Source organism: Saccostrea echinata, unplaced genomic scaffold, assembly GCF_033153115.1.
Source record: "Saccostrea echinata isolate AGI-Se365-2 ecotype Australia unplaced genomic scaffold, CSIRO_AGI_Sech_v1 ptg000015l, whole genome shotgun sequence".
NCBI lineage: Eukaryota > Metazoa > Mollusca > Bivalvia > Ostreida > Ostreidae > Saccostrea > Saccostrea echinata.
Window position 1 is genome coordinate 1,746,982 of NW_026889764.1, and position 25,509 is coordinate 1,772,490.

Here is a 25,509-nt window from a genome sequence, read left to right on the forward strand (position 1 = left end):
ATATTCTACACCATGCAAACTTATTAACAAATCGTGCTTTCCATATCAAATCTGATTAATTACTCAAGCTGTGAGCTACTGACCAGTCCACCATACCAACCAGAAGTCGTTTTTTGTGTACCATGGTATATTTTGTATTTTCATTCATATCATGTACTTTACCGCAGTGTTCTTTGTCAAAATAATAGATCTTTAAAATCAATTTTTAAAAAATCTCATTTTCACAAGCACAAGGGTAGATGTCTTTCGTAATAAATATGGAAGAAAAGCTTAAGATTATGAGAAGTTCATTGTAACATATACCTTTTTCGTGCCTTTAACGTAAAATTTACTTCATGAATCGAGTTTTGTAGTAAGGTATTTTCGTCAAATAAGAAGAAATAACTTTAATGTATTATGGTATGGAAATTAAACGAAATTCTTTTTCATTTCTAGTATAATAATAAATTTTTTAACTTCATTCATTATTATTCAGTTTAAATGAAAAGGGCATTCAACTAAAGGGATTCTTATTTTACCCTGTTCATGATTTATATTGTTAAATGGGTTAATCGAATGGATCATTAGTCGTTGTTTTCATCTTTTGCATTTTTGTGTACTTTGACTGATATCACTTCATCCTTCAATCAAATGAAAAAAAATAATAAATACATTCTTAAAGCTGACATGAATTCTTAAAAACGCAACATCAATGTACGACTTGTTTCATACCAACTATAGCCGTATTCCGCCATATTTCTTTCAGATACCTTGTCTTATTGTAACGATATATACCCCAACGCCCTTGTTACACTTGAGTGAATTTTTGGTTTGGCTATCCACGCGTGCACATCTCTAATAGTGAAGTATTTGGGATCACATAAATTGATGAAAACATTCCAAAACCATAGCAGAAAAAAACAGCCATGAAGATATACCTTATATTCCATTTATTAAACTATGCATCACAAAAAAGTAATAAACTCCTTAATACTCAAGTAAACACGTTGTCACTTCTTAGTACAGCCTAGCACTTAAATACACTTAGTCCGTGCTGACCAGATTTTGGTCAGCTAGGGAAAATATCAAAAGTGAAAAAGGGAATTAGTATTTGTGCGACTGGGCAAAAAATAATAAATCACAAAAAAAAGTCTGATTGCTGTTCATTACTGTTCATGAAGTATAAGTGAAAATTGTCTAGTTCTAATTCTTTGCGTGTATGTATTGCATTGCAGGATTCATTTATCAATATTTATCTGGTGATTTTCGTAATTATCTAAAAACTAAACTGAGTAATTTGATGTAAGAAATGATTTAGAACACGATATGAAAGCATTTAACCAGAACACAAATTAACAAATATATAAACACGGGGGGGGGTACCCCCTTTTCTGAGAGTGTCTTTCAGGCACGTAGTATCGTTTTTGAAAGGGGGACAGCCGGAAGAAGCAATTGACGCACGCTTTATCTGAAAAAATCTTTGACAAGCAAAAAAAAAAAAAAAAAAAAAAAAAAAAAAAATAATAATAATAAAATAAAAATAATAAAAATCTCCAAAATTCTATTTTGTGTTGGTGATGGTTATGGGATGTAGGGGTGGGCCAACGATTTGACTATAGTGCCACAAAAAGTGGAGGGGATCAGCCTTTTAGTGTGTATTTCATACTAAACAGTAAAACATTATGCTCTTAAAAAAGTGGGAAGCAGCATCCCCCACCCACGCGTTCTACAGGCCTGTCTTTTACGGTTAATTTTGTAAAGTATTTTTATTTTAAGACTGGCTGGCTACCCCCAACTCTCATTCAACATTATTGTACATTGTACTCAAATATTTTGTTTGCCGAAAATGATAATATGAATGGAATCCGTCCTTCCCGTGACTACGGAGTTTTTTTTATGCCTGTTTTCCTTCATTTTTTTCCAAGTATTTCGTTCTTTTTCTGCCCCCTCCCCCAATTTTTAAGTGCCTGAAGTTTTTTTTTGCTTGCCAATCATTTTGCTACCCCCACTCTCCCTCCCATACACACATTTTGAGAAACGGTGCTACATGCCTGTTTTATATGCATCTATAGGAGCCTTTCCAGATTGGAGAATTTTTGTAAGCAGTCTAAAATTAGGTATCTATACAATTTCTTGTATTTTGAGAAAATCGTTAAAGATAGTTGAAGGATTACTTGAAACCCTAACCGCAAGGTTATGGATAAATATTTTTTTGCATTTTCTATACAAGTAAACATACACTCTCTTTCTCTCATGTGTAAGCATCCATAAGAGCAGTAATGCATATAAAATCTGATGTTCCACATGCAACTAAAAATAATGGTAAATGCTATAGTCATTACAAAAGCAGATCCGAGTGAGGGTGGGTCAAACCCGCTGAAAAAAAATGTCTCATTTTTATGACAAGCAAAAGCAAAATCAACAAACAAACTACACACCCAGACGAAAGGGGAACTAAACAATTGTGAAAACTATATTTCACGGGAATGGAAACATGTTGAACCTTCTCACATACTTTCCAGAGGGGACGAAGCCAGTTTTTTTTTTTTTTTTTTTTTTTTTTTTTTTGCTATCTATACCTATTAGAAGCTCTGAAGCGCCCATAGGGTTCCTACCAGAAATCTTTAGACAAGAAAAAAGGAAAAACAATATTGAAATTAAAAAAAAAAAAAACTTTGGGGGGATTGGGAGTTGGGGAGAGATGGACACTCTTTCCTTTCCTGTAAACTTTGACGGTTAATTATACACCTATATATAATCTATATAATATCTAAAGAAATAATACACATGCATGCAATCATATTTTAATCATTCAGTCACATTACAAAATTTCTTTAAATATCTAGAACATGTAAATACCGTATAAGCAGAATTTTTAGCGAGGATTCAATTTTGGCATCTTTAGCGAGGGTGTTGAGATCGCTAAAATTGAATATCGCTTAAAATTAATTGCGTATCTATTGTAATAGCTTCTGTTGTTGGCAATATAAAATCGCAAAAAATACTTCTCGTTAAAAATATATACCGATTTTTAAGGATAAATCGCTAAATTTGCGTCTCGCTAAAAATTCCACTTATACGGTATGTGTAATTGTTTTTAAAAAATATATGTAATGTAGTAATTAGTACTTTTGCATTGTCACGTGATATCTTTTGCAATGCGAGGATTGTTGAATCTCCCCATGCACTTTACATTTGGGTACAGGGTAGAACTATTTCAAATGGTACTTTCATATATACTAATAGTGTAATACTTACTCAACTTCAATGTGTACAAAAACATGTACTGTAGATTATTTTATATACACATAATTTAGTCTGTGCTTGTTGGTAATGGTATCAATCGTGCTTGTAATTTGTGATGCCTGAAAGGTCCTTGATTTGAAAATAATCTATCTACAGAAACAAATCGTTCAGTGTGTGTAAATTTACGATATATTAGTTTTATATCTAAAACAGTTGAAGCTAGTTCATGTATTTTAATATATTTGATCAAGGAAGTTCCGACCTTTACCGAAGTTTTTTTTAGAATATATTGAAGAATGTATAATTATACATACATGTATTTCACCCCTTTCCTTTTCTTTAAAAAATGTAAGATCCGTAACAGGAATGTATGTTTAAGTAATAAATTTGATGTAATGAAGCCACATTCATGAACATATTTATTACATGTACCGACACCAGTTCGATTTCTGAAATGTTTTATTTGCGTGACTACATTGTCAAACCATGCAAATACCAGTGTCATTTCCATCTTTGATATTTTCCCTGACCATAAATGCTGATCGACAGGGACCACGTGTGTTCAAGTGCTAGTGACTATGTGTTTACCGTTGAGTTACAAATGGAGTTATTTCTTCAATAAAAGATAAAAGGAAAATAGGAAGCAAATCTCTAGACATATGCACATCCCTGTACCGATAGCAGTATTTCAGGTAGAAGAGTTTAAAGCGTTCGACGCGTTTTCTCGGCATGCATGCATGTATATCTGAATTTGTTATACTTGAATGCACAAGTTGCATAGTATGTGCATATACAGTGTAGCATGCATAAATCTTAACAGTACAGTGTTATCTGGAAAAAAAATGCATGTGGTAGCCTTTTCTTGTTTATTGTTCAAATATATATGCGCTTCAGACATGCATGTGACGTTTTAATTTTTATGCATTGCATCTAAATTATTAAAAATTTATATACTTCTTTCCAGTTTTAATAAAATTCCTAGTTTGGTAGGATTGTTAGATTTATGGTATGTTCCAAAACTGCTTTATCGGGAATGTGTCCAGGCCTACATGTTTTCGGTCAGTTCATGGCTTGTTCCAAAACTTTGCCATCGGAGATGTGTACATATTTACAGCCAGGCTAGAAAATCACTCAAGCGTAATAAATGCATCAGGGTTTATATAGCCGGTAAAATAAGAGAGCGAATCCTGAAAAAATATGGCGGAAAAGGGAGTACGGGAATGAAATAAGTCGTACAAGGATGAAAATATCGCATATTTAAGAGTTCATGTCAGCTTTAATACATAATAAAACCCGTTTTATCTGTCCGCCCCATGCCTATGCACATTTTCAAGGTTTAAGCAAATAAAAATTTTGACAAAACTCTATCCTGTGCTTTTGTATTGTTGAATATAGTCCATAAGGACAACAAATGTTAATGTGATGGAAATTTAAACCAGTCAATTTTTTTTTGCAAGATTGATGTAAAAGAAAATATAGAAATAAAAGCATATAAGTTTGGAATTGCATGGAAAAAGTCCATTAAAGGTAAATTTTTCTGCTAAGCAAGATTTGACTCTAACAATATTGCTTCTTTATTTCTATGTTCCCAGTACATTTTCCTTTTGATCCGAATTTTATTATCATTTCGGTTTTATCATCATTTGTGCCCTTTTTAAAAGTCCTCTTGAACTCTTGACAGACCAGTAGATCCAAGTCAATGAATTGATTGCTGTGGTTGGTTTTCTGTAATACTTCCCATTCAAGTTGGAATTATTACAATTTCTGTGCCACCAGCCATTTCCATACGTGACTGCACTGTTACTACCCCATATGTCATTATCGTTGTCGATGGTGGAGAAATACATCCCATTTTAGTACGACAGATTATCCTCTACAGAGGAAAAAAACCAAATTAATTTAAATATATATTCTAGTGTTCTGAACAATTACTTAAATAACACAAAAACCCTGTTCTGTTGTTCCCTTTGCCTATATCATTTCTTGGTGGGAAAAAAGTTTCTAAATGAAATATTGACATACTGATTCCAAGAGATCCCTTAAATCCTCCAACATTTAGCTTATATTTGTTTGTATTGTTGTTAACAATAAAGGTGGAATATGTAGCACATCCTTTATCTCCTGAAAATCTTCCCACATCTATCCGCAACTTCTGTTTTCCAGTTTTAGTAAGAGCGTGTATCGCATCATTTCCTGTAATTCCTTTTTAAACTGAAGAATATTCTAGTGTATTTTTAATAGTATTCCAATTCTAAAGTAAAATTCTTTTGTTTTATTTGTGATCTGATCGAAAGCATATGATTTAAAAAAAAAAAAAGAAAAAAGAAAAAAAGACGTATTTTAAGCTGTTTTCAAGACGAAACAGTTAAGAAAAAATACCTAGCCAATACTCATGTGCAGGTCTTCCAAAGCCTTCTGCGTAATCAGCCCATTTCTTCCCTTGAAAATCCGTAGAACCATCCATTCGCCTTTGAATTACCTACCGTAATACAAAAAACAGTATTAATACATTTGCAAAAGATATTTAAGAAATAACAAGCTTTTCCTTGGATAGGATTTGCTTGTTTTTCAATTTACGTGCTTTCCTCGGGATTAACCGGTCACGGCACCCTATAATAGTAGGACGTTCGCTTCGTGATGGGAGGCAGGTTGCGCCGCGTAAACAAAGGTATAGTGACTGTTCCGTCGCCTAGCGCCCGGCACTAGAAGTTAAAGTTACGGGTCTCTCAAATGAGACATCAAAAGTCCCTTGTCACGGTAGGCGTTGGCACGATAAAGAATCTTTATTGCTAAATGGCCCGATGGAGTTCCGAGTATGGGTCTAAATTTGAAGCCCATCAAAGGTATATGTTGAAGTTTCTATATGAATGAATCTTGAATGGGACTTAAATAAACATACAATCAATAAATCAGTCCTTGTGATTGAAAAATGTCCATATCATTTATGCAGTTTGATTCAACCTTTTTATTATTCATTCATGTTTTATATCTTTAAAAAAAAAAACTTGCATATACCATTTAAAGAAATAATAGCTTATACAAATGCAAATGATACTATGCTCTGTGTCTGTGTTTGTACATGCATATGCATATTTTTTAAGATGTACAGCAAATGTATTGAATAGACTATTACATTTTAAAGTCTGATATTTAGCTGAAATACATTGGAAACAATGAGATATTTTTTGTCTATATTCATGAGCAGACTTAATTCAGTAACAAGCCGGATGATTTATTTTTCTCGAGGATCATAGTGTGTGAGAGATATAAAGACAAGACAGGCCCTCATATATCATAAAGGGGAGGGGATCAGTGAAAAATGACAAGCAAGAAAAAAAGTTTACTGCCAAAATTAGGGGTAGAGGCTTCCTCTAAACATTTGACTTTTTAATAATATTGCACACCTTTTATCCTATTGCAACAAAAAATGGGGAGGGGGTGTACGGCATTTGAATGACATAGAATCTACAACAAAGACTATTCTTAAAACAGTGATAGTCCCTCCCCCGGACCCACAAGTAGTACGTATACGTCCCTGCAAGAATTGATGATCAAGCTGACTCAATAAAACATATTTTACTTCTGTTATTTTGTGTCCAAATATCTCGACTATCGAATCCCCTCCTATTTCACACAGTCAAAATAGCCTTCATAATTATCATTCTCACCTTTTAGTGTCATGTAATCTTCAAAAGTCTTTGAGGCACTTTTGTTTATCTCAAATACCTTTTGCCTGTTTAATTTCAAACGTTTTCCAGGTTTGTTTGAGCGAATTTTTCGACGCTACCATCACGTAGATTACAACAAATCTGACGTCTGTTCTTGAAAGGGTCTCTACTCTAATTTCAAAAACATCCTAAATGAATTCTAAAACATCGATAGATGAATGCTTCAGGTCGGCCATAATGCGAGATATTTATTCTCACCTACCGGACATTTAATTGAGTACACAGAATAACGAAATGATACTGGCAGACGCGTCGCCCAGTATAAAAAGGCGTCACTCTTTTGAGTCTATAAGGGACACAGACTCAAGGAGTTCATTCGGTGCCCCTCGGATAATCCTCAGGGATATTAAACATATGTCATATGTACAGTCTTCAGATTCCCAGTTTTGGTATAAAACCAATAGTTCATACAAACAATTGAAAGAATGTAAAGTTTCTATTAGAGATATATTCTACTCCTTTTCCGATCCCATGTCTTCTATTTCAAAATGTTCTGCGAAAAACTGTAAAACCTGTGACATTTTGATAACTAACACCTCTTTCACCAGTAATCTTACTGGACAGAGCTTCTGTACCAAAACTTGGGAAAATCTGAACTGCAAATCTTCTAATGTTGTCTACGGAATAGAATGTAATCTTTGTGGACTTGTTTATGTTCGTGAAACCAAGGGATCACTCAATAAAAGAACATCAGGTCATAGATTTCAGATAAATAATGGGGGTCAGCAACTTTTATACAAACATTTTAATTTACCTGATCATTCTATTTTGTCAATGAAATTTAGAATTCTGGAAAAGATTTACCACCACACAAACAGTCCATCACTGAGTACACCTTTCCGTAGACAACGAGAAGAATTTTGGATAAGAAAGCTAGGGAGAGCCTTTCCCTATGGATGTAATGACAATGTCGATAGTGTTGGAAATCTTTCCAGTCCACAGTGTAACAATGTAAATGTGATGGGACTTTTTAACCATACACAGAGACGTAAGCGTAGTCATGGGCATCGGTCTTACAATAAACCTTTAATACACGATGTCTCTTTTGATTCATTACTACCTTACGTAAATCAACAGTTAGGTCTCCATCATATTCGCACCAAACTTTACTCTGTCCCTTTGAAACTTTTAAATAGTCTTCTTGAAAAGGTCAAGGAAAGTCCATTTTTTGATTCCTCGACACCAGAATATAGGCTCGGATCTGTAGTTATGGATATTGCCAATCTTTTTAAACCCCCGCGTTTTACTGCAGAAAATGCAGCTAAAACAATCCGTTTTTTCCTTAAACTTCAATATGCCAACAAAGGAATTGACGCTGTTAATATAAGTAATATTCTTAATCACAAAAGGGTCCAGTCTTGTATTCCACCATATTTCAAGTTAAAGACTACACCTTGTTTTTCCTACAAATATACATCGACTATTGCTTCCAAACTTTTTAATTACACTTTACAGGGCCTGGATATCGAATATCTGAAACATAATCCTCCATCGTGTTCATGTTCTTCTTCGCCCTATAACTATAGTCCTGCTGGACACGTTATTACTGGTGACGTAAATATAGTTAATAATGAGGACCTTAGATCACTAATTTTAAAAGGTCCTAAATTTAGGGAACCCAGATCCTTCAACTGGCGTAAGAATTTCATAAATATTATGGATTCTGTAGAGGACTACGCCAGGCGATGGGTCAGACATGAAAAAGAAGACCTTGACACTTTGTCAGAATGGATTAAATGTATCAGATGTATGTTAAAATCGCGCATTAAAAGATTGAGAGGCAATATGAAAACCATCTATCCTTCTGTATTCAATAATCCAGAAGTAAAAAAAAGATTAGATAGATTACATGATCAGTACGTACTGGTCCCTGCTGACAAACCAGGTAACAACATTGTCTTTGTTTTTAAGGCTCATTATATTAAATGTATTTTAGAGGAACTTGGATTTAATTCTACAAGTGGTAATCCAACTTATACTCATAGTTCCCTTTCTAAGGAAGAAATTCTTCAAAATCATATGTCAGTTTTGAATATTTTTAATATTCCAAACAACCAAAATGAATTCGAATTACCCTATTTATATTGGATTCCGAAACTTCATAAAAATCCTTACAAACAAAGATACATAGCGGGTTTCAGTAAATGTTCAACCAAGCCTCTATCTTTACTCCTCACTAAGATATTAACAGTGGTGAAGGAGAAACTTCAAGAGTACTGGGCAACAATATATTCGAGAAGTGGTGTAAATCAGATGTGGATACTTAAAAATTCCAAGGAGCTTTTGGAAAATTTGAAATCACAAGATTTTTACCAAAATCAACAGCTAAAAAACTTACAACTTTTCAATTTTATACACAACCATTCCCCACGATAAATTAAAGTCCAGGCTTTTTGATATCATTGACAGCTGCATTTTCAATAAAAATGGAACTCGTAAATGTACTTACCTTGTCATTGGTCATTTGCAAAATTATTTTGTTAAAAAACATTCTGATTGTACACACAAGTACTCTGAAGTTGACATTAAAAAGATGCTTGAGTTTCTGATTGACAATATCTATGTGGCTTTTGGAGACCAGGTCTTCCAACAATCTATTGGAATTCCCATGGGTACCAATTGCGCCCCGTTGTTAGCAGACCTTTTTTTGTATTCATATGATGCAGAATTTGTCCAAAATCGTGTACGTGAAAAGAAGAAAACACTTGCTGTGGCGTTCAACTCGACATTTAGATATATCGACGACGTATTGTCAATTAACAATGGCTATTTTCATTCTTATGTCGATACGATATATTCTGGTGAACTTGAGATAAAAGATACCACAGAGTCTGACACATCTGTTTCATATTTGGATATTTTACTTGAAAAAGACGTTAATGGTAATCTAACAACCAAGCTTTATGATAAACGTGATGACTTTAACTTTTCAATCGTCAACTTCCCTTACTTATGCAGCAATATACCTTCATCACCTGCATACGGGGTATATATCTCTCAGTTGATTCGATACGCAAGAGCATGCTCTACGTATGTAAAATTTCTAAAACGAGGTAAATTATTGACAAATAAGTTGATGAAACAAGAATATCAGCTGTCTCATTTAAAGTCATCATTTCGTAAGTTGTATGGTCGATACAATGACCTTGTCAGCAAATACAATTTATCATTGAGTCAAATGCTGACTGATGTTTTTCATACTAATTGTTAGGCCATTATTTACACACTGAATTGTCGACGGATTTTTCCGTTATTTCCCGATCATGACAAGGAGCACACGGCGGGTGTGACCGGTCGGCAGGGGATGCTCACTCCTCCATGGCACCTGATCCCACCTCTGATGTTTGGAGGTCCGTGTTTGCTCTGCTCCTATTTTGTATTGTATAATGGACTTTTGAGCTTGAATACTGTTCGTTATCTCCATATATTACATTGATATCGTCTAGTGCTTGATCCCGTGGTGAGCCTCAAACTACGTCGTTGTGAAAAATATAGTGCAGTTTAGAATATACAATATACAACACACAACAATGATAATTAATTTCAAAATTTAATCAGTAGACTTCAAGAAACAAATACAAATAAAGAATATTCAACAAAACTTGGTTTATACACGAAAAATGTTTCCGGAAGGCGAATGTGTAAATATTACAACGTTAGTGATCAGGCCGTCAGCATGGTCAGTCATTTTGAAACGAAGTGGAATGTGCACCCGTGAAATGTTGAATGTGTCATGATTCCTTGAGTTTGTACTGTTTCGGTAACCGATGAGCTTGAGTGTTGCATATTTATCATCATTTGTTTAGCATGTTTAGAATCTTCAACTGAGGAAGGTTGTAGAATTCCATAGGAAACAACATCAGAGGAAAGAGGTGCTGACAGAACCGAGCTATTATCGAGAACTGGCTCAGCATTTGATGTCTCTTGTCTTGGTAAGTTTTCATCTGTCATTTTTGAAAGTGTAGCACTCAGTGCTTTTTTTCTGCTGTGTTGAACAGTGTCTATTGTATGATCTTATGGAAGATTCATTTCTGTGCCCTGACATGAACATAATGTGCCTTGTTTCATGACCAGCGTTGTTCATGTGTTGTATTGAGGTTGCCCTCAAACAATGTGGAGTATAGATTTTACTGGTTTTGGCAAATTTGCAGATTTTCGGACAAAAAGTTAGTAAATGTTCTTTTTGCTAAAGGTTTGTTTGGAAACCATGTGGATGTGAGAGATGGGAAATCAACTGCAACCTTATTGTATTGGTTAAAAAGGTGAGTTGAAGTGACATCAGTTTTCTTAATCAACAGCTTTAACATTTTTATGGGGCATGTTTCTGATCCTGTCGCATACATGCGTTTGTCGCTTGGAGCTTCCTCTGTACCCAAACCACCCTGGAAGTTTTTTTGTTTTACTTCATAATTCAAAACTGCATACTCGCCAAAATTATCAGTTTTGAACGTGAATGATTTAATTTTTAATTGATGGTGAAACTCAGCTCCTCTTGTAACAAATTGTGTAGCAAGGTTGAAAAAAACACATTGTCTAAGGATGATGGGGTTTGTTTCAGCATTTTTAAAATAAGTGGCAATTAATTTTAGATCATCATCACTAATGATATCTTTATGAACAGTTGGGCGAGAAAGATCCTCTTGCATACGTTGCTTCAAAAGACCATTAAGAATTCTGTTGGCAATTTTAAATTCTGTGGCATTCACAATATCTATGTTTCGTCCCAAGTCCTGGAGATGACGGGTGAGGGCTCCACGGATGTTCTTCAGGGTGTTTTTATGATATTCCCCTGCTAGTTCTGATGGAAAGGAGTTTTGTCTAGCATTTGTTTCTTTTGGTTTTCCTTCACAATAAAACTTTGTCAGTAATGTGGCCAGTTCATCAGCATTTATGGACATGAAATCTACTGCGTGGCCCTAAGACTCCACACACCACTCTGAAAAGGACAAGCAAGGTTGAAATCTAGGTTTCTTTGCATGTCAGTCAGATTTTCTACTGATTGTTCTATTATTTAAAAACATCAGGGATAATTTTGACTGAATATTATTTTTATGCAAAGAATCATTATCAACAGAATCTGCAAGAAATTTGTAAAAGTGACAACTCATACCCATGGAAGACTTTTATTCCCCATTTTGTGTTTTTTCTGGTATTTTTTGACTGGTTACTCTCATAAAATTTTAAGAGTTATTCATTTGAAACATTTCCAAATCTTGTTTTCTGTGGATTTATCAGTTTGTAATCTAATGTTGACTGCAGATTCCCTTCCTCATCAAGCTTCAATTTTTCATTCATTTCCTTTGTGTTTTCAATGGATGATACTCCAATGTTTGGCATATTTAAATCATTTAAAGGAAGATCAAGGTCATCATCAAACAGAAAATCCATATTTTGAAGATCAGGATAAAGTTCATCGATTGTTGGCATTTCAAAATTGCCTAATTTAGTATCTGATTCATCAGCAGAAACCATTTCTTTGATGTTGGGATCAAAGCAGACGTAACATGTATCATGTGTATTTATTTATTATATATATATATATATATATATATATATATATATATATATATATATATATATATATATATATATATATATATATATTGTAGGAAAATTAAAAACTATTTCATGAAATAATTTGTATAGTCAAGCAGGGTTGTTTTCTCTTTTTTAATTTATCTATTTATTTAATTTGTTGTGAAACACAACTCTGTTGTTATTTTTTCTGCATTGGAATTTCCCTTAAAAGTAGTTCTGTATTCATGCGCTGCTAATTTGCATGCAAGGAATATTCAAGCGCTTTGTGCAAGTTCATGAGAAAATGAACAAAATTTTAATTTGTAAGGAATGTTAAAGACAAATAAATGGAAATTTAAATATTAAAAAATAGCGGACAGACCAGTGTTTGTTTATACCAATGAAATTGCGACATATCAATCTGAGGGATTGTAAAAGGTTTTTTTTTTTTCAATTCTTTGTGAAGAAAGTATTTTAGACACGTCAATTTTACTATTGCGTTTTAACATTTTATCCACAGATTCTAAACTTACCCAATAAATGTTTAAAAGGATATCTTTGAAGAGCCATTTTTTATTGGCTCTTATTAAAATTCAGGATTAAATTTTCTCTTCTAATCTTTTTTTTATTTTTCTTCAATGTTTTCGCCAAAACATGTAATTACATTTCTCAAAAAGTAAACACCGAAGAAGGTACATGTATTCAGTTCAAAAGTTTACTATTTTTCATTACTTATTAAAATCTTGGTGTTCCCCTATAAAAATGCATATAGATATATAAATGGAAATTGATATATCAAATACTTTCTTTATTTGATTATTTCCAGAATATTGTCTCAATTTTTTTATTTTTATGTTATCGATAACAAGGAAATTAACCGTAGGGCCAAAAAGGCATATTGACCCCGTTTTTGTTATCTTTTTTGATAAAGATATGTGTGTAGACACTAAAAATATCCTTGACAAAAAATTCTTAAGACTTTTGATATCAGAATCCAACTTCTTAAAGTTTTTGAACATAGATGACCTACCGTCCACCCCCCTCCGTCTGTTGTCATATCACAGAACACGTTCTTTTTCATGCCTTTCAGGATAGATTGTGTACACACCATCTCTATTTCTACGATGTGGTTTCTTTTTTAAAATGTCAGCACAATCCTTGTACTTCCTCTGAACTGTCAATCATGGGATAATGATAAGTTAAAAGAAATGAAATTTCAGGTATGCATTAATCAAGGTATGCATGTTATCAATTTCTTACAGTTCTTGCATGCATCCTGATTCATCCTCCTTATCAATAAAAATATTCCTTACAATTTTTGGAGAAGATCAGTCCTCCGTCCAGTCTGTATTTAGATTTTAGGGTCAAAACCATTGGTCCAGTGAGGGATGCAGACATTTCAGTGTGCTCCCAAGGAGCATGCTTCAGGAAAGAACCAACTTCACCTGAAGAAAAAATAGTTGGCTTTATAAAAGTAAAATATGATAAACTTTAAATATCTATCATTAAGATTATGTATATTTTACTAACAGATGCTTTCTTACGGGTATTTCTTTTCCATCAGTTTGGGTAAAACAGAACCTACACGTGATATTAACATACATGTATATAAATGGGTACAGTCCACTAATTGTTTTCCCATAGGCGGCAATGTTAACGTTTCTTCACATAGCAATGTCCCTAATTTTCGTTCAGCAGTGAGTGACCCCTCAAATCAAAGCACATCAAGTTGTCTTTCCTTGGTTAAAATCTCGAGGTGGCATGTCAGATTCGTTTTCCGGCAAAATGCGTCTGTCTGCGTTAACCTCTGAAAATGAAAGTGAAAGTAGGGGAATTCCAGACTTCTCACTGGTGTTATAATACATAAAATAATTCTGCTGATCTTATTGATAAATTACATCTGCCAAGCTTTTTTGCTAGGGAACATACTCCTTATCAACAAGTATGAGGCTCAGTTTAATACATTATCACAGTTTTTTTTATTCAGGTCTACAAATTAAGGAACTTGTAATTTTTTCTGCACTACTTTCTTCCCCTACCGATTCTAAAAATAATTAGAGGTATGTACCCAATATGAAAGAGTATTTTCTGGATTTTACAACATTTTACATCATAAGTCATACTACAGTCTATGTAGTGACACTATGCCAAATTTCAGAAAAATTCAATCATTAATAAAGATTTTACAGCATGCACAGTTCTATATGCAAAATCCTTTAAAAATGCTTCCATCTAGCCACAACTGCACCCACATTTTAAGTCATCGGTTAGCCTATTAATGTACTTCTACCACTTTTATTCTCTTTCATGACTTTAAATACATCAAGCAAAATTACAATCAAGCACTCATATGGGTCCATTTCTCTTATTTCAAAAAATCAATGCATTTTCACACAAAATTTGATCATCCCTCACCCTTGAATTCATTGTTTCTCCATGATAGACAAAAATATTAAGTTTACAAATACCCCAAAAGTAGTTAAAATAAAAAGTACTGATTATTTCCTGTCCATTGATGTATCATTCAAGAAAATTGGTGTAGGAATAAAAAAGTTATAAGCCTATATATTCTTGTGTACATTCATCTGTTTCAAAGCAATTTTTACGCCAATGCAAGTTCACTCATCTATGACGTCATAATGACATCATAATAATGGATTGCTTATTACACATGTAGTGTTACTTTTCCCGTACTTTTAATTAGAAGATGAAATTAGAACTAAAATATTCATTATAACTATAAGATAATAAAAATACTAGCATGAGCAGATCAAATAAATAGTCTACAGAAAATGTTTTGTTTCCATGGTAACCATTTTGTAATTTGTAGAAAAATCAAAGAGAACTTTGAAAATTTTGAATTTCCTTACAAGTCGCTCGTTTTGACTGACAAATATTAAAGAAATTTTAACTCTTATATTTTTTAATCTTAATATTTTATCATACACAACACTATGAATGTTAAATATTGTTTTGAAATTCTTTTCAAATTATATTAGCTGTAAAATATATAGCATACATGTACAGATTAGTTTGATGGTCACTTTCATAGCTTAAATATTCATTTAAAATCTACATTTTCTAAGCTTTAACACCACCTCCCTCCCCTCCCCCCCCCCCCCCCCACACACACACACACACAAAGAAGCTTTAGCAAATTCAACTTACATATTGAAAGTGCTGCCATCATTTTACATGTGAAGACTCAAGATGTGTTCAAATGAGTTTGTTTTTACTGACTGATAGCTTTAAACACCATCTGCATGAACCTCGAAGTTGTCCTGTATCACCATGAACCTAAAAAAAAAAATCAATTTAAAAAATGGTGCAATAATTTATCAGCATCAAAAGCACCTAAAACATTCACAGACAGACACCAAACACACACAATCCTACCACATTCCTTTTATGCCCATAATCTAATATCAGTTGAAAATTATGAATTTGCACTGATTAGTCTCAACATTGTTAAATTACATGTAAATTAATAATACAGGTAAAAAGCATGTTTACTGACAATAATTATACATTAGACAAATACATGTAATGCAGTTAATACAATCATGTAAAATATAAAAAATGTTAGTGTGCATGTTCACGCACACACTGCTTAACTTCCACAGAACTGTAGCCTGACCAACTTCTTTGAAAGAATGCACATGTATACTATGTCCTCATTCATGTAATTCTATTCCATGAAAATAAAAGTTTTCATTTACAAATATTGTAATAAGGCATGGAAACCTTTTTTTTTCTTTACCTCTTTCATAAAATGACAAGTGCATTTCACCTACATACTGCAAGACTCTGCACTAGGTAGCACTAAGCAGTTTCGATAACTTACTGCCACTCTACTTTCACTTTGACCTTGAACTTCACTGAATACTGATTCCGACCTCATTTTTGTGTATTGAAAATAAACAATAGTGGTGGATGTACTTCTAAAATAACTGTTCTTTTTCTAAATATCTATTAATGGCTCTGGATTAATAAATTGTATAAAATCGATACATTTAATTTACATGCTACATGTACATGTGTACACAATGGAAGATATGAGCATAAGCTGTCTGTTCCTAAGGGGTAAGGGGGGGGGGGGGTTATTAACAAATCAATTTGTTTCAAAATATGTATAAACAAATTAAAATGTGCTTCCTTCATAAATCTAAACAATTGGAAATGATAGTAAACACCGAGTTCAAAACAAAATAAAGATCTATGAGAATTTTCTCTTACCAATAGGCTCCACATATTGGGTACAGTCCACTAATTGTTTTCCCATAGGCGGCAATGTTAACGTTTCTTCACATAGCAATGTCCCTAATTTTCGTTCAGCAGTGAGTGACCCCTCAAATCAAAGCACATCAAGTTGTCTTTCCTTGGTTAAAATCTCGAGGTGGCATGTCAGATTCGTTTTCCGGCAAAATGCGTCTGTCTGCGTTAACCTCTGAAAATGAAAGTGAAAGTAGGGGAATTCCAGACTTCTCACTGGTGTTATAATACATAAAATAATTCTGCTGATCTTATTGATAAATTACATCTGCCAAGCTTTTTTGCTAGGGAACATACTCCTTATCAACAAGTATGAGGCTCAGTTTAATACATTATCACAGTTTTTTTTATTCAGGTCTACAAATTAAGGAACTTGTAATTTTTTCTGCACTACTTTCTTCCCTACCGATTCTAAAAATAATTAGAGGTATGTACCCAAATAAAAGAAAATCAAAAAAATATGAAAATAACAAATTAATTGATTCGAAATTTTAAGCTTACATAAATTTTTAAATAATAAGCTACCTTATACGAAGGAATTTGGCTTTATTCCGGAGGAATAACTTTGTAAGGGGAAAAGACACAGAACGCACATCACTAAGCTAAACATTCTTCCCCCAAGAGCCTCGCACACTTGGTAGAGCTGAGCAAAATATTGCGTGACAATCGCTTGCTGAATTATCTAAATATTCTTACTAGCATGCAATTCTGAAATTATTTCAAAATACAATCATTTTGTTCTGTTATAAATCAAGATAAAAAAATCATTTTTGAATTTTATGTTTTAGACATTGCACACGCTATTGGTGTCAAAAAGTTTTAATTACAATTGCTGGATCATTAACCTCTCATTTATGTGTGATGGAAAGTATTTACTATTTAAAGTTATATATCATTCGGTTGGTAATTTTATTCTCTATACATTTCTATTAAAAACATGTCCAAAAATTGATTATTAAAAATGTATTTAGTCTAATATAACGAAAATCACGTCAAAATTACATGTAGACAGGTAACAAGAGCAATGCACATGCAGTAGCAAAATGTCGATAACTTCATTAAAATATAAAATACCTCCATGAAATCTAGCGGAAAAATTAAAAATATGATGTAAATTATGCACGTCATTTCAATTGTGATGTCATTCAATTTGTATGCCATGGACGCTGGCTCAAAATGCAAGATGGGTGTGTAGACATGCGTTACAAATTGAGGAAAGAGAGAAGGACCATGGCGAGTAATTAGATATTTAAGAAAAATCAAATATTTTAAGTTAGATTTTGGAATTATATTTCAATAATACTTATCTATATGAAAATAATCGTTTTTTGAAATTGAATGATATGGTGTAAATAGCGCCTTATATTTTGATGATAAAGGTCTAAGGTTGCAATTTCTAAATAGTGTGGAATAGGTCAATTTGTTATACTGAGTTAACGATCACTATTACATTTTCAAAAACCTAAAAATACTTTTCATATTATCAGTAAATGCATACCTATACAGAATTTTTAGCGTTTGACGCAGTAAATTTTCTGAATAATAATGAAATAAGATATGTATCTATGTGTCAAAAAAAATTGATGGCGAAAACGTCATAGTTATATGCAATGTTCAATTATTTGATTTCATATTATGATTTTATTTTTTGATTTAGCCCCCTCAAATTTTATATATAAAATGTGCATAATCGTACTTTCCTTGAGACATAAAATTGAACTAATTCTTTAAGAATATGATTACTTTAGAGACAATCTACGGAGTCAACATTGAATGTAACATCCTGCCCAAATTTTATACCGCTAGTTAATTTTATATAATCGTAGTAATATTAATCTTTTCTATAGTCGTTAAATAAAGACAAAATAAAAAAAATTAAGATTTTTTATCAAATGTGCATCTTTGAAAAAGAATTTTGTATAAATAAATCTATATTCAATGAAACGGTTACAAAATCCCAGCAAAAATGAATGTCAATATGTTATGTCACCGACGTAAAAATAAGGTTATTTTGACGTTCAATTGTTATTAACGTACCTTTACGTAAACATATAATTTATAGTAAGATATCAGAAGTTTTATACCCTTAAGTAACTACTGTTGTTGTAAAACATGTAATAAGAATACACCAATATATTCATTTTTTTTAAATGTCAAAGTATGATGTATTTTTAAATCTAAAATGGGTGGGGAAGAAATGAACATGACTGTATACAATGATTTATATAGTATATCTTGTAAATTGCAAGTAATTGATTAAACAGATCTGTGGTCTAATAGTTGTACTTACACATTATTTAAACACGAATAAATTGACAGCCGCTGAACGGATTAAAACAAATAAGGAAAAAAGGAGGCAAAAGAGGGAGGGTGCAACAAACTATTGAATGGAGAAAGAGGGTAAAAGACAGCGAACAAAACTCCGAAAATAACGGCGGATCCCAACAAAAATGTCCTGTTCGAGGTACAAACATCCCACCACGATTGTTATTTTTTTTTTTTTCGGATATTTTTTCCTGTATAAAACCCCAATAAAATGTAAACATGAAATTTTATGTTTTTGATACGTGTAAAACATTGAGTAATCATTTCTTTTAAAGAGAAATTTAAAGTAAAAGTCCAAGGTTTGGTACTGGTAAAAAATTAATTCAAGTCAATCGCGCAATTCTTAAATTCTTATTAAAATGTGTTGCATTAAATAGAATTTTAATATTTGAGAAAAAAAAAATTGTTATGTGATTTATTTTCACGAAATTACAAGTTTGTCAGATTTTCTATTTAGATGCACACACAAAAGCAGCAACAATACGAAAACGAAAACAGCGCGAACTGGAAAGGATTAAAAGAGAAAATAACAGGGTCAAAAAACAAAGAGAATGAGAAATTAAGTCTAAACTTAACAAATTAAATGAATTTGAACGCACCAAAAAAATGGAGAGGCAAAAAAGGTGGCGCAGAAAAAACAAGACCGACAAATATCGGGCGAAATAAAGGAAGCCACTGAGCTATCATTTGAAAACAAAATGCAAAAAAGTCGAGCTTTGAAAAAATTAAAATCAAACTTTCCAAAATCTCCTTTGAAACAAGCTGCTACCATTGCTGCATTTTTAGAAGACAAAAATTCACCAGTGGTTAAAATACTAGAAACTAAAAACCTTGTTCCCTATCTGGAAGAAAAAGAAAATTCAATCCTTCAAAATTCTGTGCTCGGTGATATAAAAGGATCTGTTTCAAGACTGAAAATGAAAAGGTGTGACAAATCAAGGGAGGTAATGAATTTCCTGACAGCCTCCGTCAGTGGAGATTCTGTAAAAAAAAAAAAATCTAGATCTAAATCTTCTCTTGTTAAAAAGCTTTGACTTCGTCTTCGACGTATATCAAAGGCCTATGTTGTACGCGATAAAATTGTTCACTCAGAGTCATCCAGCTTCACCTATACAAAGCGAAAAACAATGTCCGACACTCTGTCTGATGTAAACAGAAAACTTTGGTGCGCCCCCGAAAATTTTCATCCGACTGGAAATAAAAACAAGAGGCCCATGGGCCACAACGCTCACCTGAGCCACTTTGGCCTAGCTGTTCTTCAGAGGATTTAAAACAAAGACCCCTTTTAGTTCCATGAAATACATTTATCTCATAAATTTGTGGCCTCTTTAGTAAATTAAATCCACACAAGATGGGAATGCTCCAATTTCAGATGAACCCTCTGTTTACTCAATTGCACTTGAATGCAGGGGCTTTTAATGTGCATTTCTTTAGATTAAGTTCTCAAGACTGTCCAAGGTTTAATAAATCCCTTTCATAATCATATATATGCAAAAAAATTGTTTCCTTCAATAAAAAAATGCATATTTATGATTGTGTTAAAAAATTTATTTGAAATTATAACAAAACTTGAATATAATTACATTCAAAATGTTATACATTAGTACAATTAAAATATTAAATTGTGATACAATTCAAGTGCCTATGTATATAATTTGAAATTTAACACTTGATCATTTGTTACGAAGCTATCTAAATGAAGATTACGTAGTGATAAGTCAAGAGCATGTATTCAGTATAAATTTTAAACATCAAGATTGAACCTGAGAATGAATGTAGAATGAGAAGTAAAACAGCATTAAAAATTATAACAATGCAGTCATAATATGTATATGTCTTAAATATATTGGTTACACAAATAAAAACATGATCACTCATTACAAATAACCTTTCCCAACGAAAACCGAAAAAGGGAAAGATTATGTGAGTGAATTTAAATAAAAAAAATCCAGATTTACAATAGATTTACAATACTTTTTCAATCACAAATCAAAATTTCTAACCTCAGATTCATACAATGTTGTTGGATAATGAATAGAGAACTTTTTTTCTCTATTGGTGAGAATTTTGTGATTTAAATTAGTGATATAATATGTTCCATCATATGTTGATGGTATTTTTTTCAATATATTTCTAAAAGAGGTAGGTTTACCTCCCTTTACGGGCTGGCCAGTGACCCCCTCTTTATATACTTACCTGTAAATGACACCTTTTGTAGTCTATGAAGTTGATATAATGGTAGTCACATTTTACTTAATAATCACAAATTTCCACATAATCCATGATGGAATGTACATATCTTTTCAATGAACTCATTAGATTACTGAATCTGAGGATTAATACCTAATCATTATATCTACTGTGTTACAATAAGCATTGTAATTTATTTACCCAGGTTATTTTCAACAAACATGGTTTACAAAGAAGTTAACCATGTCAACTAAACAAAAAGGATGAAATTAAAGTATACTCTCATATATAGTTTAAGTTTCAGTTTTATGATACAAATAAAAAGTTGCTTAGCATAATGGCAAGTATAAACATCAAATGCATCTGAGCAAAAGTGAGAAGTCCATAAATGAAGAGATCCCGGCTCATAAGTCACACTCTATAAAATGACATACACTCTATTTAGGCAGCTATATGTCTGGCAATAGTCAAAATCACATGGCTATTTAGTGTCAGAATCACAGCTAGATTATAGCAGTGTCAGAATCACAGCTAATGGCACAGTCCAAATCACTACTATGAGTCAAAATCTGTGCAAGAGTCCACTAAGAGTATCCTTTAATGCTGCTGTTAGTTGTGATGATCCCGATTGTAATTTCAGTATAATACTGTACAACACAATTCATTATAGTTTGTGTAAACTCACATAAAAAGATTGAAAATATTAATTAAAGTTAATACAAGTATGACATTATTTACATGAATGGAATTCATTTTGGAGAAAGTGGATATTAAAAAGTTTGTATCAAAAATGCATAATTCTTAATCTAAAATATATGAAAACAAAGCAATTCATAAACTCCTGATTGAAATATACAGCAATCTCAACTTTTATTACACAAAATGATGCACTGAAAATAACTTTAAGTTATAATTTGGTTTTCAACTCATAAATATGTGACTACCTAAAATGTACAAGGATTATTCAATACTAACTGCAATATTTATATATACTTATGATTACATAAGGATACAAAAATTCAAAATAACAAATTTACAAATGATGTATTTGACAATAGTAAATCACATGTACGAAATCCTTTGGTTGTAATTTTAGAAGTTTCCAGAAATAAGCTAGCTGATGAAACTTGAAACAGTAAATATAATTAGAAAACATGCAAACTTATTTCTAACAAACCGTTCACGGTAGCTCAGTCGGTAGAGCGCTCGCTCCGTGATCGGGAGGTCGTGAGTTCGAATCTCGGCCGCGACAGACCTAAGTCGATAAAAAATAGGTAGCAACTGTTCCTTCGCCACGCGCTCGGCACTTTGAAGTGAAAGTTGCGGGTCCTTCGGATGAGACCTTAAAAACCGAGGCTCCGTGTCACGGCAGGCGTTGGCACGATAAAGATCCCTCACTGCTCAATGGCCCTGAGTGCCGAGTAAAGGTCAAAATTTGAAGCCCTTCACCGGTATATGGTGACGTCTCTATATGAGTGAAAAATTCTCGAATGGGACGTAAAACAATATACAATCATATTTCTAACAAATGAACATGACCTTTTCATTAAAAAAAAAAGAAGAAAAAACAGAAGTCTCTGATGAGACTGAAACTCTACTGATAATAAAGAAAGGAGTATTTTTGTAGTCTGTTAGTGTAAAGTCTGCATAGCCAACCAAAGCTATAGGGTGTGTGTGGGTATTTTGAAAGAAAACAAGCTAAGAAATTTCTGTTTTTAGTAATCATGGCAATGTCATTTGTTAAAATGAAAAACTATAGAATTATGTATCTTAGCATTATTAGTCTACTTGTTACAAAGTCTTATTGAAATGAACCAAACCTGTAGGAGGAGTAGCATTTTTGAAATAAAAAAAGGAGACAGATAGCTAGATGGACTGATGACAGACAGTTTACCAATGCGCATATGCTCTTCTGGTTTCTTAACAGTATTTCTAAAAATAGACAATAAGAACTAATACAAAGGACAGTCAGGTTATTATAACTGAAATGTTCCAGCTCAAATACATATGTACTATTAAACATAAGGTAAAAAATAAAACTTAGATTTTCAATTAGTTGGTTTACTGCAACCAAAATGTCCAAATAGGACAAATACACCCATGGGAAAAATATATTTTAAATAAGTATATTTAAAACAGCTTTAAAAACAAAAGAATGTCATCCTGCTAAAACTCATTTTGAAAGGAAATTAGTTGAATACAAAACATTATCATGACTTTGAAAAATAAAGCATCAAAATGTCATGGCTCATGACAATACTTTAGATAAAATTGGTACAGCATCAAGACTAAGGCATAGACCTGGTCAGAAGTTATAAGTTTGTATTAAATATAAGCCTATGAAATTTCTCAATTTCAAAGCAATGTCCAAATCAAAATTTTTAAAAATAAATGCTGGACAAAAAATGTATACGGATAGATGTAGGCAGGCGGACATGATGTTACCAGTATATCCTCAAACAGGCAGGTGGACATGGTGAGTCTAGTATATCCCATACCCCCAAACTTAGTGGGACTGGGACAAACTGGGTGAGGGAGGGGGCATTTTTTTGCAGCTCCCTCTGCAGTTTTTATTTAGGTGCCCCATTATATTTAATGAATACTAGTCATATCAAATGCACAATACACTACTTTATGATCAGACCAATATGCTTCAATCACATCTGTTTCACATGGGTATATGTTTGTAAAAATTAAATCAAGTTTAGAACCAGAGTCATGAGTAGTCTTACTTACAATTTGTTTACAGTTAAAGCCTTTTTCCATGAATGTTAGAAAGTCTGTGTGCCCAGTAAACAAATCAAAATTAAAATCTTCTAAGAATACCAAGTCTTTGTGGTCATCAATCAAGGGCTTTATATGCATTTCTACATGTTGTTTAAAATTTTCCAAAGAACAAGATGGATATTTGTAAATAACTATGACTTGTATATCTCTACGTTGGTTTAAATGTATGTTTGCTATAATGAACTCTATGGGACTACTATTTACCTTTGAGATGCAGGTTGTCTTGTAAAAATCTTTCACATACAGTGCTGTTCCATGATGTGGACGTCTATCAACATTATCTGTAGTCTCAAAGTTAAATATTGCAGTGTATCCTTGAAGTTGATAATTTTCAACATCTGCACTAGTTAATCTTGTCTCTGAGAATCCAACTACATCTGAAGCAAGAATGTTTGGCTCATTCTTAATTTGTGGGAAGTGTTTATGAAGTGATCTACAACTGTTAAAAGCAATTTTAAAACAATGCAAATCAACCTGGTATAATGGGACATAACAAAGTTGCAGTGGTACCTCTTTTTTCATTCTTTCCATTTCCTCTACAACTTGTTCATCCATAGCTAATGCCTGCTCATTGAAATTCAGAATGTGCAGATGATCTACTTACCGTACCCGACTGAGTGCTACATAGTGGATATGGGGAATTTTCCTCACTCTAGTTTGAGACAAATCAATTACAATTTCATCAACAGTGCAACTTTGGGCTTTATGAATTGTTTTTCCTGCAGCTGGCCGTAATGGAAATTGAATTCTCTGAAAAGTATTGTAGTTCCAAAGAAAAGACCGTTGAACTTCAAAAATTGGTGTCCAGTTCTCAGAAATTCCATCATGAAATAAATGTCTATATTTCCTTCGAGTTGTTTTTCCAATTGCAGAGTCAAAAAATTCCACCCAAACTATGCTTGGCCTTGATATGCCTTCCATTCTCCTTTCAATTAATTTTACCTTACATGATGACCCATTTGTTAAACCATCAGATACATCAACATTGACTGAGATATCATATATCATCCCAACAGCAAGGATCAAATTTTGCATCAAATTGGCAGTTTTGCAAACATCATATGCTTTAAGAAGAGATCTAAGCAGTTTTTCCTTAACTTCTTTTGAATAATCTTTAATGACAGAATCCACTGAATTCACTATGATCTTTTCTCCTTCAAGTTTTTCAATCAACTGATTGTTGTATGCATCTACGTTAGAATTCTGTGTAAAGAGATGAGGAGCATGGTGTGGATAATTGTCACTTGTTTCTGTTATCATGCATCTGTGTATTACATTCATATCTTCTGCTGTCATTGCATTGTAAGGAAGGCGATTAAGAAGTTGAGCGAACTCAATATCATCTTTCTGGCGCATTATTTCATCCAATTCAAAAAATAGAAAAATGCTCCTTCCAAAGATTGCTTGCAAGAGGTTGAGCATCATGAAATAAATCCTGAAAGATCCAACGATCCATCACAGGTTT

At 32.8% G+C, this 25,509-nt stretch overlaps 1 pseudogene; it reads right to left on the minus strand.

The window, feature by feature from the left end:
- Nucleotides 1-4,847: 4,847 nt before the first annotated feature.
- Nucleotides 4,848-21,988, minus strand: LOC133187379 (ryncolin-4-like; annotated as a pseudogene).
- Between the last annotated feature and the right edge of the window lie 3,521 nt (nt 21,989-25,509).